This window comes from Miniopterus schreibersii, assembly GCF_964146895.1.
Source record: "Miniopterus schreibersii genome assembly, chromosome: 5".
Lineage (NCBI taxonomy): Eukaryota > Metazoa > Chordata > Mammalia > Chiroptera > Miniopteridae > Miniopterus > Miniopterus schreibersii.
In genome coordinates this window covers 57002793-57018724 of record NC_138106.1, presented here as the reverse complement: position 1 = coordinate 57018724, position 15932 = coordinate 57002793, and the positions used below count along the sequence as shown (strand labels likewise).

Sequence of the window (15932 nt, the reverse complement as noted above, 5' to 3'; positions counted from 1 at the left end):
TGTGTGTATCATATATAATTCTATATATCACACTGGATTGTATTTAGCTGCTTTCCTAAGTCCAATTAGCCTGCAAGTTTCCTAATGGCAAGGACTAGTTTACATTTTTATTGATTTCCTCAACGTATTATCAGTCTTCACTAAATTTCTAAACAGTAAATAAATGAACACTAAAGAATATTGAAATAAGGTCCAGTATGTTATTGCTGTTAGAAAGAAAACAGCAAAGTGAAGGTCTTAATTATAAAGAGAAATTTGGGGGAAATGGGGCTAAAATGAAGTGAGAAAAATATAGAGCAAGAATGTGGGACTGAGGTGCACACACAAATCCATGACTGGTAATCCCAAACTGGATGGACCAGGATGGCTTGTGGAGGGACAAAAGAGCTCAGATGGGAGAGATTCAGATACAGTGCTCTGTGCATGGAGTTTGCTATATATGATTCACAGTCTGAAATTCTTCATGCTGGTATATACCTCTTACCCACTAATTGACTTAATGATATCAAAATTTAGTTTTCTGAGCTACAACTGACAGCTACAGATCCTGGACCCACCATTTACTTGCTGTATGCATGTTAGTTTTCTGAACCTGTTTCCTCATCTACAATAGAGGGCGACCTGCCTATGTGAGTTGTAGTGAGGATTAATAATGATGCATGCAATGAATGTAATACAGATCCTAAATGAGTATTTATTTAATAAATGACAGCTGTATTAGTCAGGGTTCTCCAGAGAGACAGAAACAGTAGGATATATGTATTACAAGTTGGCAGCCTAAGAAAGTTGGTGGTAGTTTGAAAGCCTGAGAACCAAGAGCACCAAGGGCAAGAGAAGATCAATTTTCCAGCTCAAGCAGAAAGTTAGAGAGAGAATTCAACCTTTCTCTACCTTTTTGTTCTATCCAGGTCCTCAATGGATTGGATAATATCAACCCAAATGGGGAGGGTCACCTATTTTACTCAGTCCATCATTTCAACTCTTTTTTTTTTTTAATTTTTAAAAAACATATCTTTATTGATTTCAGAGAGAGGAAGGCAGAGGGAGAGAGAGAGAGACAGAAACATCAATGATGAGAGAGTCATCATTGATCGGTTGCCTCCTGCATGCCCCCGACTGGGGATCAAGCCCACAACCCAGGCATGTGCCCTGACTGGGAATCGAACCTCAATCTCCTGGATACTAAGCCAATGCTCAACAGCTGAGCCACACCCAGCTGGGCCATCATTTCAACTCTTATCTCTTCCAGATAGACTCTTACAAATACACCCAGAAATAATGTTTAATCGGCTGAAAATCCCTTGACCCTGTCAACTTGACAGGTAAAGTTCACCACCACAGCAGCTATTGTTATCAGTAGCAGTAGCAGCATTAGTGGTTGCTGTTTTCATTAGGGTAGTGTAATCTTATCTAAAGAAGAGAAAAGCCTTGGTTCTTTGGGTGTCAATAGGAGAATTAGCTGGAGGTAAAGGTGAGAAGGCTTTTACTGAGGGTCCACTATGTACTTTCATTATAGGATGTGGGTCATTTTCTCCTTTTTAAAATGTGCTGCTTGTGACAGTCAGGGCTATCTCAAGCACACCAAATTGTTGTATTACAGATTAAGAGAGAAAGAAGGATCATGGCTACTCTGACTTCCTCATTACCACATGGCTAAGACGCTTGAGTAATCCCTCTTCATCAGGAGCATCCCAGCAATTGAGCATACTCTCACCCCTTTGTTTCTTGACCCTTTTGAGACCACCAGAAAAAACAGAAAGGAAAGGGAGAAGTGACAGCAGACTGGATATAGAACATTTGTCATCCTTCTTGAGTTTGATGTGCTGCTAAAGTTTATACACAAAGTAAATATTGCTTTGCCAGGATATTTTTTTGCAACTCTCCTTTAATCAAAGTTTGAAGCAAAATATAATAGTGAGACACAAGGCCACTGAACAATATGCAAATACCTGTCTGATGGCAAACCTCATTAAAAGCCACAGGGCTCTTATGATGAGCCAGTACTTTCTGCTTGACACCGAGACAATGTGTGCACGGCCTTCTCCAAGAACCAGCTGGAAATAGCACTTATCAAAAAGCAGGATCAAAATTATGAACCAGCTTATAGAGTACACACAAAAACCTCTAGCATTCTAGGAGAGCCAGGAAACAACAAACTGCCTGCCTGCAGTAGCATCTATTGAATGATTAAAAGGAAAATACTGATTTTCAGTAGTAATCCATCTTTGCAGCTTTTACAGCCACCGAATCCTAACATCTAGCAAATTTCAGTAATAAGAAAGGAATAAATTTCATTGTCAAATTTATATAGGATATCCTTTCCATTTTACTATATTACTTTAGTAAACAGTAGACATATTTAAAAATAAACATAAAAAAGATATGTCCCCGATGATGCACTTGAATGTATTATGTGTATTCACACAAAGAGGACACTTTATGGAATTACACTCACTGCTGTACAAATTAAAGCCAAAAATAAGACAACATATTATCAAAGACCTATACTTATTACTCTATGTAATTCGTAACATAGCAGCTTTTAGGAAAATTACATGTTTCTGCAAAAAGCAAACCCATAGTCTTTGGTTGAGATTATTCTTTGAAACTACATATCCCCCATCCCAGGAATTCAGTTTTAGAATGTCATACCTGTAAAATCAAATACTGTTGATGCTATTGCCCAACCAGGATCTTGAATTATCTATTAATCCAAAATTCCATTTTTAGCAAAACATGTATATGTCAACACATGATTTTCCTTCATTTACTATAATCATGATTGTAATAACACTGGCAAAACTGTATATCCATTTTTCTCATAAGGGTATTGAGGTGTTTATAGATGCATGTATTGTCCTATTGTCTTGATAAAACAGGTTGAGGCAGACTATATATACATTTTACCTAGTGAAATGGAGGCAAAAGGATTTTCCTAAAGTTGGCCTTGGTATGGCTATATTACAAGGTTTTTATTTACCCACCAGTTACACACTTGTCATTTCACTAGCTGTTCCTCTCTCTGTAATATTAAACATCCAATCAGAAATTATTTTTCATGCATAGAATATCTATACTTCTATGGTTCTTACCTGTGATTCCAAAACATACCCCTAAATTAAAATGAGCTTTTCTCACTTGTATCTATTAGTGATTTTCCTAATTACATTATAACACTCATTACTTTCATTTATCACATTTTTTAAGCCATAGCAGTTCAGTTTGATAGGCTCTCTGAGATGTCTTTGATTCGGAAAAGACACTGGAAAAGAAAGCTCAGAGAAATAGACAATTCCATCTAAGGCCCAGGGGCAGGGAACATTTTTTCTGCCAAGGGCCATTTGGATATTTATAACATCATTTGTGGGACATACAAAATCATCAGCTTAAAAATTAGCCTTCTGTATTTGGTCAAACATTTCGTTAACTCACCCCTATGTGATGGCTGGAACTGCTTCTCTTTGGTGAGGCCTTGGCAAGGCCAGACCAAGTGATATAGCCCACGGGGAGGATGTTCCCCCACCCGAAAGTACGAAAGTATAGAAGTAAACACAGCCACTCATTGGTGAAGGTAACATGTTCTTGCTGCTATCACAATGAGATACGGTATTTGGATGAAGTTTAAAGAAAAGCATTTTGTAATTATACAGCTAAATGGCAGGTGACAATTTGATCTGCTCAATGTAGTTTATAGATAAAAAGTTCATCTTGCCTTTGCCCAGTATTTTCTTCCCCTCCTTTGATAACCTCTTTGATGGAATGTTGAGAACAGCAGCCTTCAAAAAGGAGTAAACACATTGGAGGCTTAACTTTTCCTAGTGACCTTTCAATGCAAAGCAAAAGGGCAACAGTTAGTGTTATTCACATTGAGGCTGACAAAGAATGTAGACTAAACCTAAATGACAAAGACTTGTTGTTGGAGGTCACTTCTTAATTGACTTTCCTGACATTAATGCTTGTTATAACCCAGGCAACTAGTTTTCAAGTTGCAGTTCTCTCTTCAAAGCCCTGCTTATTATAGATAAGATATCTGTCAAAGACATAGGTCACTGCTTTCTCCACTATACGGAGAACCTAAGAAACAAACCTGCGAATGTTGCTCATGCTTTCACAAGAAACATATTTTGTACTTTTTCTCTGAACTAAATTAAAATTTCAAGCTAAAGCTCCAGAACATACATCTAATGAGCTTCAGGTCTCTGGCATTCCTCCATGTGACAGTTATGTTAATATCCTGGGTGTGTTTGCAGGGTCTTCCTGGTTTACATGTGTTTTCAGCAGGCCTTGTGGTGAGAGGAATGTGCACTGGACTCAGTCAGCTAATCAGAGTTGCAGTGCCCACTCTAACATTCACTATTTTAAAACTGGCATTGCTTGAGAAACTGCTCTTCAACTCAGGCTGCCTAAAATTTCATGAGCACCCTGTCACTCAAACCATTTGGGTCTCAGTTTTCTATTTATAAATTTATTTGTATAAATAATCTATAATTATAGTAGCTACAACAATATTGTATTTCAACCATGTTTGTCCCCTGTTACCTTTAGATGAATTATAACAAACATTTAGTAGCTCCTGGATTTTCATATTAGACTGAATAGTCTACTCTCTACCACACTTTCAAATATGGTGAATGTGTTTTTAAAGTAATTTAGACAATCCAAGGCATGCTCATGCTCTTCTGTCCTTTCCAACTAGCATCTCTCTCTTTCTCCCTCTCTCTCCCACTTTCTCTCTCTAAAATCAATTATAAAAGAAAAGAATCATACAATTTTAGGCTAGAAGTCATATACTCCAACTGGATTACTCATTGACCATTCAAATCAGTTGTATGCCTGCCAAAAAGTCTGCTAGACCTATACTGTCCAAATGGGTGTCACTAGACATATGTTGATGATGTTTAAATTTAAATTAATGAAAGTTAAATAAAATAAATATCCAGTTCTTCCATTGCAGTAGCCATAGTTCAAGTGCTCATAAGCTGCTACATGTGGCTAGTGGTTTCCATATTGGATACAGAAATAAGAGCATGTCTGTCATCACAGAAAATTCTATTAGTGTTGACAGAAATTAAGCTTTAACACCATCATGAGTAAGCTCCCTACCTCCCAAGAATATAGACAATACTTTTAGAATATTATTTTGTTAGGATTTTTTTCCATATATGTAATCAAACTTTTACTCATTTCTCCTAGCTCCATTTCCTAAAATGAGCCTACAAATCACACGCTGTTCTACATGGTACCCTTTCAAATATTTCAAGAAAGTTCTCATGGCCTCTTCCTGGCCGCCTTCTACATGGCTATTTCCTGTACTTTAGGTGCATGGTAGAATTGGATGGGTTTGCCCTGAAAATTCTAAAGTGTGAGTTTTACTCTGAGACATACATTTTTTAAACCTAGGCCAGAGGCATATAAATGTATAAATATTTTACATATTTATACCATATGTATACCATATATAAACAAATATGTTCAATAGCCTCAGGATTGCAGAGCTGTATCTGCCCTTCATTATCACTGGACAGCAGCACAAAAGTCAATGAAATATTCTAAGGTTATTGGAGAATGTGTAGATGAGGTACATGCAGCATCTGAGACTGAGAAGTAAAAACAAAAACATGCTATTGTCTTCTGCCTCCCCTCCCTGCTGGGATGATAGTAATCACCCTCAGTGCTTTATCTTTTTCTTTAGTCACTTCTTCAGTATTCGTCTCTAATAATGTTTATCCACAGCTTGTTATTGCAGTCAAAGGACACACACGTAATATGTGAATGGAGGCTATGTAAAAAAACCCACAATTTATTTGCTCATCACAGAACCACCGGCAGCTGTCTTAATTGGCATTTGGATCCATCGTCTCACTTTCTCATTTGCTCTTCCTCAGGATAGGGCTCTCATCCTTCCTTCTGCAGTGACCAGAATCATTGACCTCTTTCAACCTTGTCACCTGCAAAGCGGTAAAAGATCATCCGTGGGTACAAATGACCTTTTAAATAATTACTAACTCTAAAAAAACAAGATGATAGGAATAGCCATTGGATAAGTGACTATAGTACATTTTTCAAATTAATTCAGGTCTAGAGTCCTAGATCTTGAAATAAAGGCACTATGGAAATGTCAAACATTATGTTTTTACAAATATGATAAAAAAAGGTAATGCTGGTTTACAAACTACTTGAGCTTAGTGCTTTCAAATTTGTCATCATTACGTACAATGCTGTTACCTGGATCAGTCACTAAATTCTCCAATTTCATATTCCTACAGTGGTAATAATAAACATGGAATTTAGTCATTATTTTCACTCAATAACCTGAATAGTTGTCTCTTTGATCCATGCTGTAGGAGGACAAGTGGACAGAAGTCTGGAAGCTCCTCTCCATGTTAACCAGAGCTACTTTGATCTGTTTCATATATTGGATTAGATAGTCTCTAAGGTGCTTTGTCTGGACTCTTAATCACCTTAGAAAACTCCAGCTGTTGTTCTTTACTCTGGCTGCAAATTGGAATCTTCTTGGGAACTTAATCAATCCCAGTGTTTACAACACATCCTCAAAGACTGTGACTTAATTGGCCATGGTGGGGCCATGCCAGCAATAATATGTGAAAGCTCCCCAGGGGATTCTCTGCCACTAGGGTTAAGAAACCCTGCTCTCAGGGTTTATGAGTACATGATGGAGTTGGGACTCCTGATTTGTCCCTTTGCATTAGTCCGCATGCCAAACATCCACAACCATTCAGTTGGGAAGAAATTAGGCAGCAGACTTGAAAGAAATTGACTAAGTATTTCCTCTTGTTTATAATCTCTCTGGATAGAATTTTTATAGAGATAGATTGTTATAAAGTGAGTCTGAGCAGCAGAAGCTGGTTATTCCTAGGTCACGGAGACGGTGAACAGGGGATTCACCATTCTGGAAAAAGTTAGACCAGAATGAATAGATTCAGTGAACCTCAGTGCACTTGTTGGGAACTTAGCAAGCCTTTAAGAAAATCTGCAGGCTTCCTAAGTCAATATCCCAGGGCAGGGTTTCAGCAATAATCATGCCATTGTTCGTGACTGGCTGTGGGTGAAGCAGCAAAAATCCATGAATTAGTGGCAGTTTCATTCTCATTCAATATACACCTAGTTAGCCCCTGGTTCAACAGCTGTGGCCATTCAGCTGACTCTTGTTGGCTCTATACAACTCCAAACTTTGTAACCTAGACAATCTGTCCTCTCTACATAGATAACAACTCTGTAGAATGTTCATTAGTTCTATTAACATTTCCTCCAAGATATGGGATCAATTTACATTTCATGTTTACAGAGATGCCTTCTACAAAATTTGTATCAAAGAGTTGTATTAATTTCATTTATATTGCTAAAAAATGGAAAAAAAATGTATTAACCTATTTTAGACAAAAGTTTAAGAAAAACCATGAAAACTTTTTTTTGTAATATGAATGCACCTATTATGAACATAAGCTTGATTAAATAAAAATTTGACTTTTTATTACAATATGAGAGCATATAGATAAATGCTAAATAAAAATAATTTATTATTCTTTTGAATGATAATATATTATTCATAACCTTATATATATAATCTGAAAAAATAGCTTACTAAAAATAGATAGCTAAAGATTGATAGAAACTCATAAATGGGGAAGACTATGAAAATGCAGATAATATCATTAAAATGGAATAATCTAGAAATGTCAAATAACAGAATCATATTTGACACCAGTACACACATCCTTATCTGAAATCAGAAGCTACCTCAAGGGATTGATTGGGCCTGACTCAAGGCTGCTAAATATGATGTCAATTTTTTACTTAACACCCAAATGCTCAGGTTTTAGGGTAAATTGTTGAGGGTAGAGAAAAAGATGGTGTCTTCTCTTGATTTGAGAACATAAGTGGTAAAGGAGCATTGAAATGTAATAACTAAATATAACAATAATAATGACTATCATTTAAAATCATGATGTGTCTGACATTAACATATATAACGGAGGCTTTATATACCTGATCTCATTGATTATCCTGATGTTATAGGTGAAGAACTGCCTCTTAGATGTAAAATAACCAGCCCAAATACGTGTAATTTCTGAATGACAGAGGTAACTTCAAACCCAGGTCTGTCTGTTTTAGCTTTCTGTAGGTATCAGTGGATATAATTATTAGAATGCATGACAATTGTTATATGAAGCCGGGAACTGTTCAGTGTGTTTAAAGAATTGGAAAAAACATTTTGGAGAAAATAAACCACTTATTAGCTATTGACTGTGTCATTCTCTATTTCCTCATTTCCAAAATGAATAATAGCACTTTCCTGAAAGTATATTTATGCTTATTTAATGAGATTCTTATAGCCCCTATTTCCATGAATGGCACCAATATCCACCCCTCTACATACCTAGAAGACATCCTGACCTCATACCCATGTCTAATTAAACCATGAGGTTCAATTATTTTCCCTCTAAATAGCTCTCATATTCATCTCTAAATGTCTATCTCACTTACATGCATTAATTCAAACCCTGATCAATTCTTACCCAGATTATTCTCACCAGTCTTTAATTGATCGTTTTCATTGCTATGAGACAGATCTTTCTAAAAGGCTAATTTGATCAGTTGCTCTTCTGTGATTCTATAATCAAGCAAACAACTCCACTCCTATGGATATACCCACCAGAAATGTATACATGTGCTCACCAAATGACATATACTAGAATGTGCATAACAACTACATAAAACAGCTAAAATTTAGAAACTACCTAAATACCTATATGGATTAAAACATTGTGGCATATTCACACAATTAAATATTATATGGCAATGAAAATAAACTATTACATTCAAGTAAAATGTTTATATGTACAAATATTCAAATAAAGTTCAAAAACATGTAAAACTGAGATTGCTTTTGGAAATCAGAACTGTGATTGTAAATGGAAGCTGAGGGTAGAATCAGAATGAGGGTGCTGGTAATGTCCCATTTTTCTGTCTAGGTCCTGGTTACATATGTGTGTTCATGTGAATTTTTGCAGAGTATTAGCATTTATGTTCACTTTTCTTTATGTATGTTACATGTCAATAAAAAGTAAAAAGAACAAAATTTCTTCCATCATTTTCCATTGTCTTTCATCTTTTGTTTCTGTCTTGTATGTATCTATATTAGTCAGGGCTCTCCAGAGAAATACAACCAATAGAATGTATAGCGAGAAAGAGAGATTATTATTTTTTTGACAATTAGAAATCTTTATTGCAAAGCTGCATACATTTTCAAACTAAAATACAGTATTTAAGGAGAGAATAAAATATAAATGTTCACTTAGAACAGCGATTTTCAACTTTTTTCATCCCATGGCACACATAAACTAATTGTTAAAATTCTGCAGCACACCAAAAAATATGTAAATATGTATTTTTTGCCAACCTGACCAAAAAAATAGATATAATCTTGATTCATTCACACCAGATGGCTATTGTTGTGCTGGCTGTCATCATTGTTTTACTTGACAATCTAAGGGAAAAGAGATCAGTATCCCTGACTAGTCAGGTTATTGCATGTTTTAAAAATTATTGGTGCACACAGGTTCAAAATTGCTGATTTAGGAGGCGAATATATACATTTGCAGGAATTTTCCATGCAGAAGCTGACTGCTGTGTGCAGCGTGTGGAGGCGGAGGAACTCCAGCACGGGGAGAGGGCTCTCCTGCGTCCACTGGCCTCAAGGGTTGTCAGGTGGAGGTGGAGGTGGAGATGGGCAGCACAGTTGGCAGCTAGGGAGGCCTCTGTGGAGAGGAGGTACACTCCTTAGGAGGGGTCCATCAGAACTTGGCTTTGGTCTCTTAGAAGGTTTGGAAGTGCAGCTTGTGATATGATTTTCACAAACTCTTCCAGGGACTTAAGGATCTTTAGCTTCTCTGCCATCTCCTCCTCTTGCCTTGAGAGTTTGGATCTCTCTTCCTTCAGTTAGTGAACCAGGGACATAATTTCCTGCCTCAGCATCCACTGGACTGTGGTCCCCTTTCTGTAAGCATCGCTAAGTTTGGGTATATTTAATGACTCCTACTCATGCCTGGCATTGTCTAAGGATGACTTGATCTCTGCCCGCTCCTCTTTCGCGGCACTGAACTTGTCCATGGTTGGCATTTCTCCTCAATCTGTGCAGCCAGTGCTTTTGCGACCTGTGCTTCACGTGTGACATAGAGTGGACTCCCAACAGACCGAACAAGTCTGACTATAAATGAGAGACCCACCAAGAAGCCGATGACAGGAGGACACACAAATATATTCCACTAGAGGACATTGACTGTGAGGTGTGGGCTCAAGCTATTGGGCAGCAGTTCTACCGCCACCCCTCCCATCTTCCCAAATATGGGTCCAAAACCTAGCTCCACAGAGGACCGCAGCCCATCCATGGACCATCCGCACAGGGATTGCCTGGTGACCATGGAGTCTCTGGCCACAACAGACCTGGTGATACCCCAACATTCCACCTGAAACCAGCCAGCAAGGATGACCATAACCGGTCATGAGTAATAGGGTTGGGGTGGAAGGAGACTTGTAAGTAAAACGTCCTTGTCTCCGTGACTACTTAAGGACCATTCTCCCTCATCTCTATATGTGTGCTTTGTATCAATGTACATTAAAATATAGTGACGATTGGCATCTCAAGTGTATGGCTTGATACCTTTTAAAACTTTATACCTCCCTACGGTATCCAACAACCTTATGTATGCAGGCATCTCTCAGAGATATTGTGGATTCAGTTCCAGACCACTACAACAAAGCCAGTATTACAAGCGAGAGTTGTAATCTTTTGCCAGTGGAGGGTCTTGCCTTCAATTGGTAAAAAAAATGCAACATTTGCAAAGAACAATAAAGCAAAGCTCAGTAAAACGGAGAATGCCTGTACATGGATCTTGTCTATTTAAAACATTTTTAAAAAAATTTTTGACTATAGTCGGCATTTGATATTGCATTAGTTTCATTTATGCAGCATGCAGATTAGACATTTATATAATTTATAGCACTGACACATTTATATAATTTATAGCACTGACACCCCCCCCCATAAGCCTTGCACCCACTTGGCACCACCCATATTTATTACAATATTATTGACTATATTCCCTGTGTTGTACTTTATATCTCCATGGCTATTTTCTAACTACCAATTTGTACTTCTTTTTTCTTTTTTTTTTTTAGTATATATATATATTTATATATCTTTATTGATTTCAGAGAGAGGAAAGGAGAGGAGAGAGAGAGAGATAGAAACATCAATGATGAGAGAGTCATTGATCGAGCCCACAACCTGGGCATGTGCCCTGACCGGGAATCGAACCCTGATCGCCTGGATCCTAGCTCAACGCTCAACCGCTGAGCCACGCCCAGCTGGGCCCAATCTGTACTTCTTAATCCCTTCACTTTTTTCATTCAGTCCCCCAACTTCCCTCACATCTGGAAATGTTCAGTTTGTTCTATGTATCTACAAATTTGTTTCTATTGTGATTGTTCCTTTATTTTGTTTTTTAGATTTCACATATAAGTGAAATCATGTGGTATTTGTCTTTCTCTGTCTGACTTATTTCCCTTAGCACAATACCCTCTAAGTCCATCTGTATTTATGCAACTGGTAAGATTTCTTTCTTTCTTTTTTTTTTAAATTACTGCAGTAAAAGCACATTATTATCTCTTTTTTCTACAACCAAAAATATATTGAGACCCTGTGAGGTTTGAATAACTTACTCAGGACCACGCATCAAGAAAGGGATACAGCCAAACTAAATCCCGGTCTTCTGACGACTGTTCTGGTTCACTATCCTGTGTGCCAGCCCCTCCTGCCATCTCCATTCTGCACTCTCACTCAGCTACTCTACCAGTGGTTCAAAAAAGATGAGATGAGGGTGGAATCTTCTACCCCTGTTTACTGTGTCCCCCATATATGATTGTTATCAGGGTGTCTGGGGATGTCTGCTCTAGAAAATGAACCAGTGGATGGAGGCATGTCTTCCTCACCTGTCCATTCTGGTGTTATTATGAATCTATGGGGGGAGGGGAGGAAATGCTTTCCGAACATTCTCAAAATATCCCTAATGAATCTCTTCTTTTTCCTAAGAAGGAAACAAAACAAGACCTCTAAATTCTTTCCTAAGTCTGATTTAATAACAAGAGTCATAACCTTCTGCCACAGACAGTTCACAGGACTAGGATGAGCTGCAGACTTAACACTCAACAAATGGATTACTCAGTCAAGATAATCACTTCAATGTTTAATTGGGATTCAGTAAAAGTACTGAGCTCCATTGTGTGTGTCACCACAAGCCTTATTAAAAGGATCTGACAGATTGTCATACAAAAATCAATTGTTTTTCTACATATTGGCAAAATAAATTGGAAATTTCAATTTAAAAATGTTATTTACAATAGCACCAAAAGCTATAATATATTAACTATAAATCTAATAAAATATGTTCAAGACCTCTGCACTGAAAACTACAGTATATTGCTGAAAGAAAAAAAAAAAGGTTTTTTAAAATACAAGAGACATACATTATGTTCACGCATCATAAAACTCAATATTTTTTATAACACCAATGCTCGACAAATTGTCCATATATTTAATACAATCCCATCCAAAATCCCAACAGCATTTTTTTGAAGAAATTGACAAGCTAATTCTAAACTTTATATGGAAATGCAAAAGGCAGAAAATAATTAAAACAACTTAGAAAGGACTTTCTGGTTTTAAATTACAGTAACCAAGACAGTGTGGAATTGGCATAAAAACAGAAAAACAGAACAATAAAACAGAAGAGTCCAGAAATACACACACATATACCATACAGAAAACTCACTTTTGAGAAAATGTAAGATCAACTCAGTGAAGAAAGAATAGCCTTTCAACAAATCGTGTTTGGACAATTGGATATGCTTATGCCAAAACAAAAACAAGTAAGTAAAACAAAACAAAACAACAGAAAAAACTTTAATCTATTTCTATATATTTAAAAAAAAACAAACCACCTCAAAATGGATCATTGACCTAAATGTAAAGCCTAAAACTATAAAACTTCTAGAAAAAAAACATAAAAGAAAATCTTTATGAACTTGGATTGGGCTAAGTTTTCTTAGAAATGACATCAAAAGCATCATCCATAGAAGAAAAGAATAAATAAATTACACTTCATAAAAAACAACACTTCTATATTCTGAAGGGCACAATTAACAGAATAAAAACGTAAGCCATAGATAGGGAGAAAATATTTACGAATCATGTATTTGCTAAAGGACTTGTGTGCAGAATACATTTTAAAAAGCCCCAAGTTCAATAACAAGAATACAACTCAACAACAACAACAAAATAAACCAGGCCTTGCAGATGTCACCACCCTGAAGATGCCTCAACCCAGTCTTGGTCAACCCCACTGTGTTCTTCAATATGGTCATCAATGGCGAGCCTCTGGGTTGCATCTCCTTCAAGCTGTTTGCAGACAAAATTCCAAGACAGCAGAAAACTTTTGTGCTCTAAGCACTTGGGGAAAGGATTTGGTTATAAAGGTTCCTGCTTTCACAGAATTATTCCAGGATTTATGTGCTAGGGTGTTAACTTCACACGCCATAAGGGCATGGGGTGTGGAGGCAAGTCCATCTATGAGGAGAAATTAGATGATTAGAACTTCATCTTGAAGTATATGGGTCCTGGGATCTTTTCCATGGCAAATGCTGGACCCAATACAATGGTTCCCAGTTTTTCATCTGTACTGCCAAGACTGGGTGGTTGGATGGCAAGCATGTGGTCTCCAGCCAGGTGAGAGAAAGCAGGGATATTGTGGAAGCCTGGAGTGCTTTGGGTCCAGGCATGGCAAGACTAGCAAGAAGATCACCATTGCTGACTGTGGACAACTCTAACAAATTTGGCTTGTGATTTATCTCAACCACCAGCCCATTCCTTCTGTAGCTCAGGAGAGAACCCTGTCACCCCATCCACTCAGAATATCCTATAATCTGTGTGCTCTTGCCATAGTTCATTGGGTTCCATATTTTCCTTGTCATTCTCCAAATCTGGCTGGATTGCAGAATTATGTTTATGATTTTGAAATAAAAACTAAGCAGTAACAACAACAAAAATGAACCAAAGATTTGTACAGTTCACCAAAAAGATATGTGGATTGCAAATACTCAAATAAAAAGATACTCATCTTTTCTTTTTCTCATCTTAATTAGGCATTAGGAAAAACAAATTAAAACCACAAAGAGATACCACTGCACACCTATTAGAATGGCTAAAATTAAAAGACTGATCATAGCAAGTATTGGCAAGAATGTGGAGGAACCGGAACTATTATATGCTACTGGTAGAAATGGACAATTGTTCACCACTTTGGACAAGTTTGACACTTTCCTAAAATGGATGTACATTTAGAGTATGATCTTGCCATTCTACTCCTAGGCATTTATCCAAGATAAATAAAAGAATATCTATACAAAAACTTAAACGTGAATGTCATTAGCACACATGTATTTGTAATTGTAGTTGTAATACTTACATATTTGTAATTTATAGAAACAACCCAAATATCTATCACAGGCAAATGCATAAACAAACTATATTGGTACTGTGGAATACTAGTCAGCAATAAAAAGGGTGAACTCCATTTATATGCAATAACATAGATGAATCTCAAAATAATTACAATGAATGACAGAAACAATTCTAAAAAATGTAAACTAAGCTGTAGCGGCAGACAGCCGATCAGATGTCGCCTGAAGCCAGGTGGTGGGAAGAGTAGAAGAGGAGATTATAAAGGGAGATGAGGTACTTCTGAAGGCAACAGATATGTTCATAATCTCAATTGTAATGGTGGTTTCATGGATGTATTCATATGTCTAACCTTAAAAATTTTACATTTTAAATGTGTGCAGTTCACTTTATATCAATTATACCTTAATAAAACTGTTTTATGAATGGATAAACAAAATGGAATATTATTCCAAATAATAGAATATTATTCAGCCTTAAAATAGAAGAAAATTTTTACAAATGCCACAGCATGGATTAATCTTGAAGACATTATGCTAAGTAAAATAAGCCATTCATAGACAAATATTGTATGATTCTACTTATAAGAAGTAGCTAGATAGTCACACTCAAAAGAAACAGAAAGTAGAATGACGGTTCCCAGGGCTGCGGGGACGGGAAGATGCATTATTGTTTAATGGGTAATGAGTTTCAGTTTTAAGATGAAGTTCTGGAGATTGGTTGCACAATGTGAATATACTTAATACTACTGACCTACACATTTAGCAATGGTCAAGATGGTAAGTTTTGATGTGGTATTTTATACCACAATTTAAAAAAAAAGCTTTTAAAAATAGTCCCTGTTGATGAGGACACCCATTCACTCATCCTCGTGGGCAGGTGTGAGGTTCTGTCTGCCACATTGGCATCTGTCTGTAGTTACCAGTTTCTCTTGTGGAGGAATGATGGGAAGTGATAAAATTTAGTCATAACTCTGGAACCTCATCTGAAGCAGTTGCAGTGGGATAGACTTTTTCTAATGTTAGGTATAAGCAATAACAAACCAAGGAAGAATAATTTATGTGCAAAGAAAGTTCTCACAAATATGCTGCTCAGATTACTTATCATGATATTTTGTTTTCAAGAAAGAACATACCAAGCCTCATGCAATGCACTTTGTTGTCACACTTATTCTATTTTTCCCAAGATAAAGAAAAAATTATTCTTTGTATGATAAAGTCAAGAAGGGGATCTTTAGACTCAACAAGAGGAATTTTTCCCAAGATGGTACTAAGAAACAAAGTGTATTATAGACTGGGCCTTCAATGCCAAAATTTGTGAAAGAAGAGGGCATGCTAAGTGTAGGAAACAGAATGGTCAACCATAGTGTTAAAATAAGAGTAGTGACAAATATCTT

General features: G+C 36.8%; 1 pseudogene across 1 annotated transcript in view; it reads left to right on the top strand.

Annotated features, from left to right (window-relative positions):
• The window catches only part of LOC308557474 (peptidyl-prolyl cis-trans isomerase A pseudogene), a 54184-nt pseudogene extending 40279 nt beyond the window's left edge, over positions 1-13905 (top strand). The window contains exon 3 of the transcript in view: positions 13393-13905. The product of the transcript in view is annotated as a peptidyl-prolyl cis-trans isomerase A pseudogene (transcript). The remainder of the gene's footprint in view (positions 1-13392) is intronic.
• The last annotated feature ends 2027 nt before the right edge of the window (positions 13906-15932 follow it).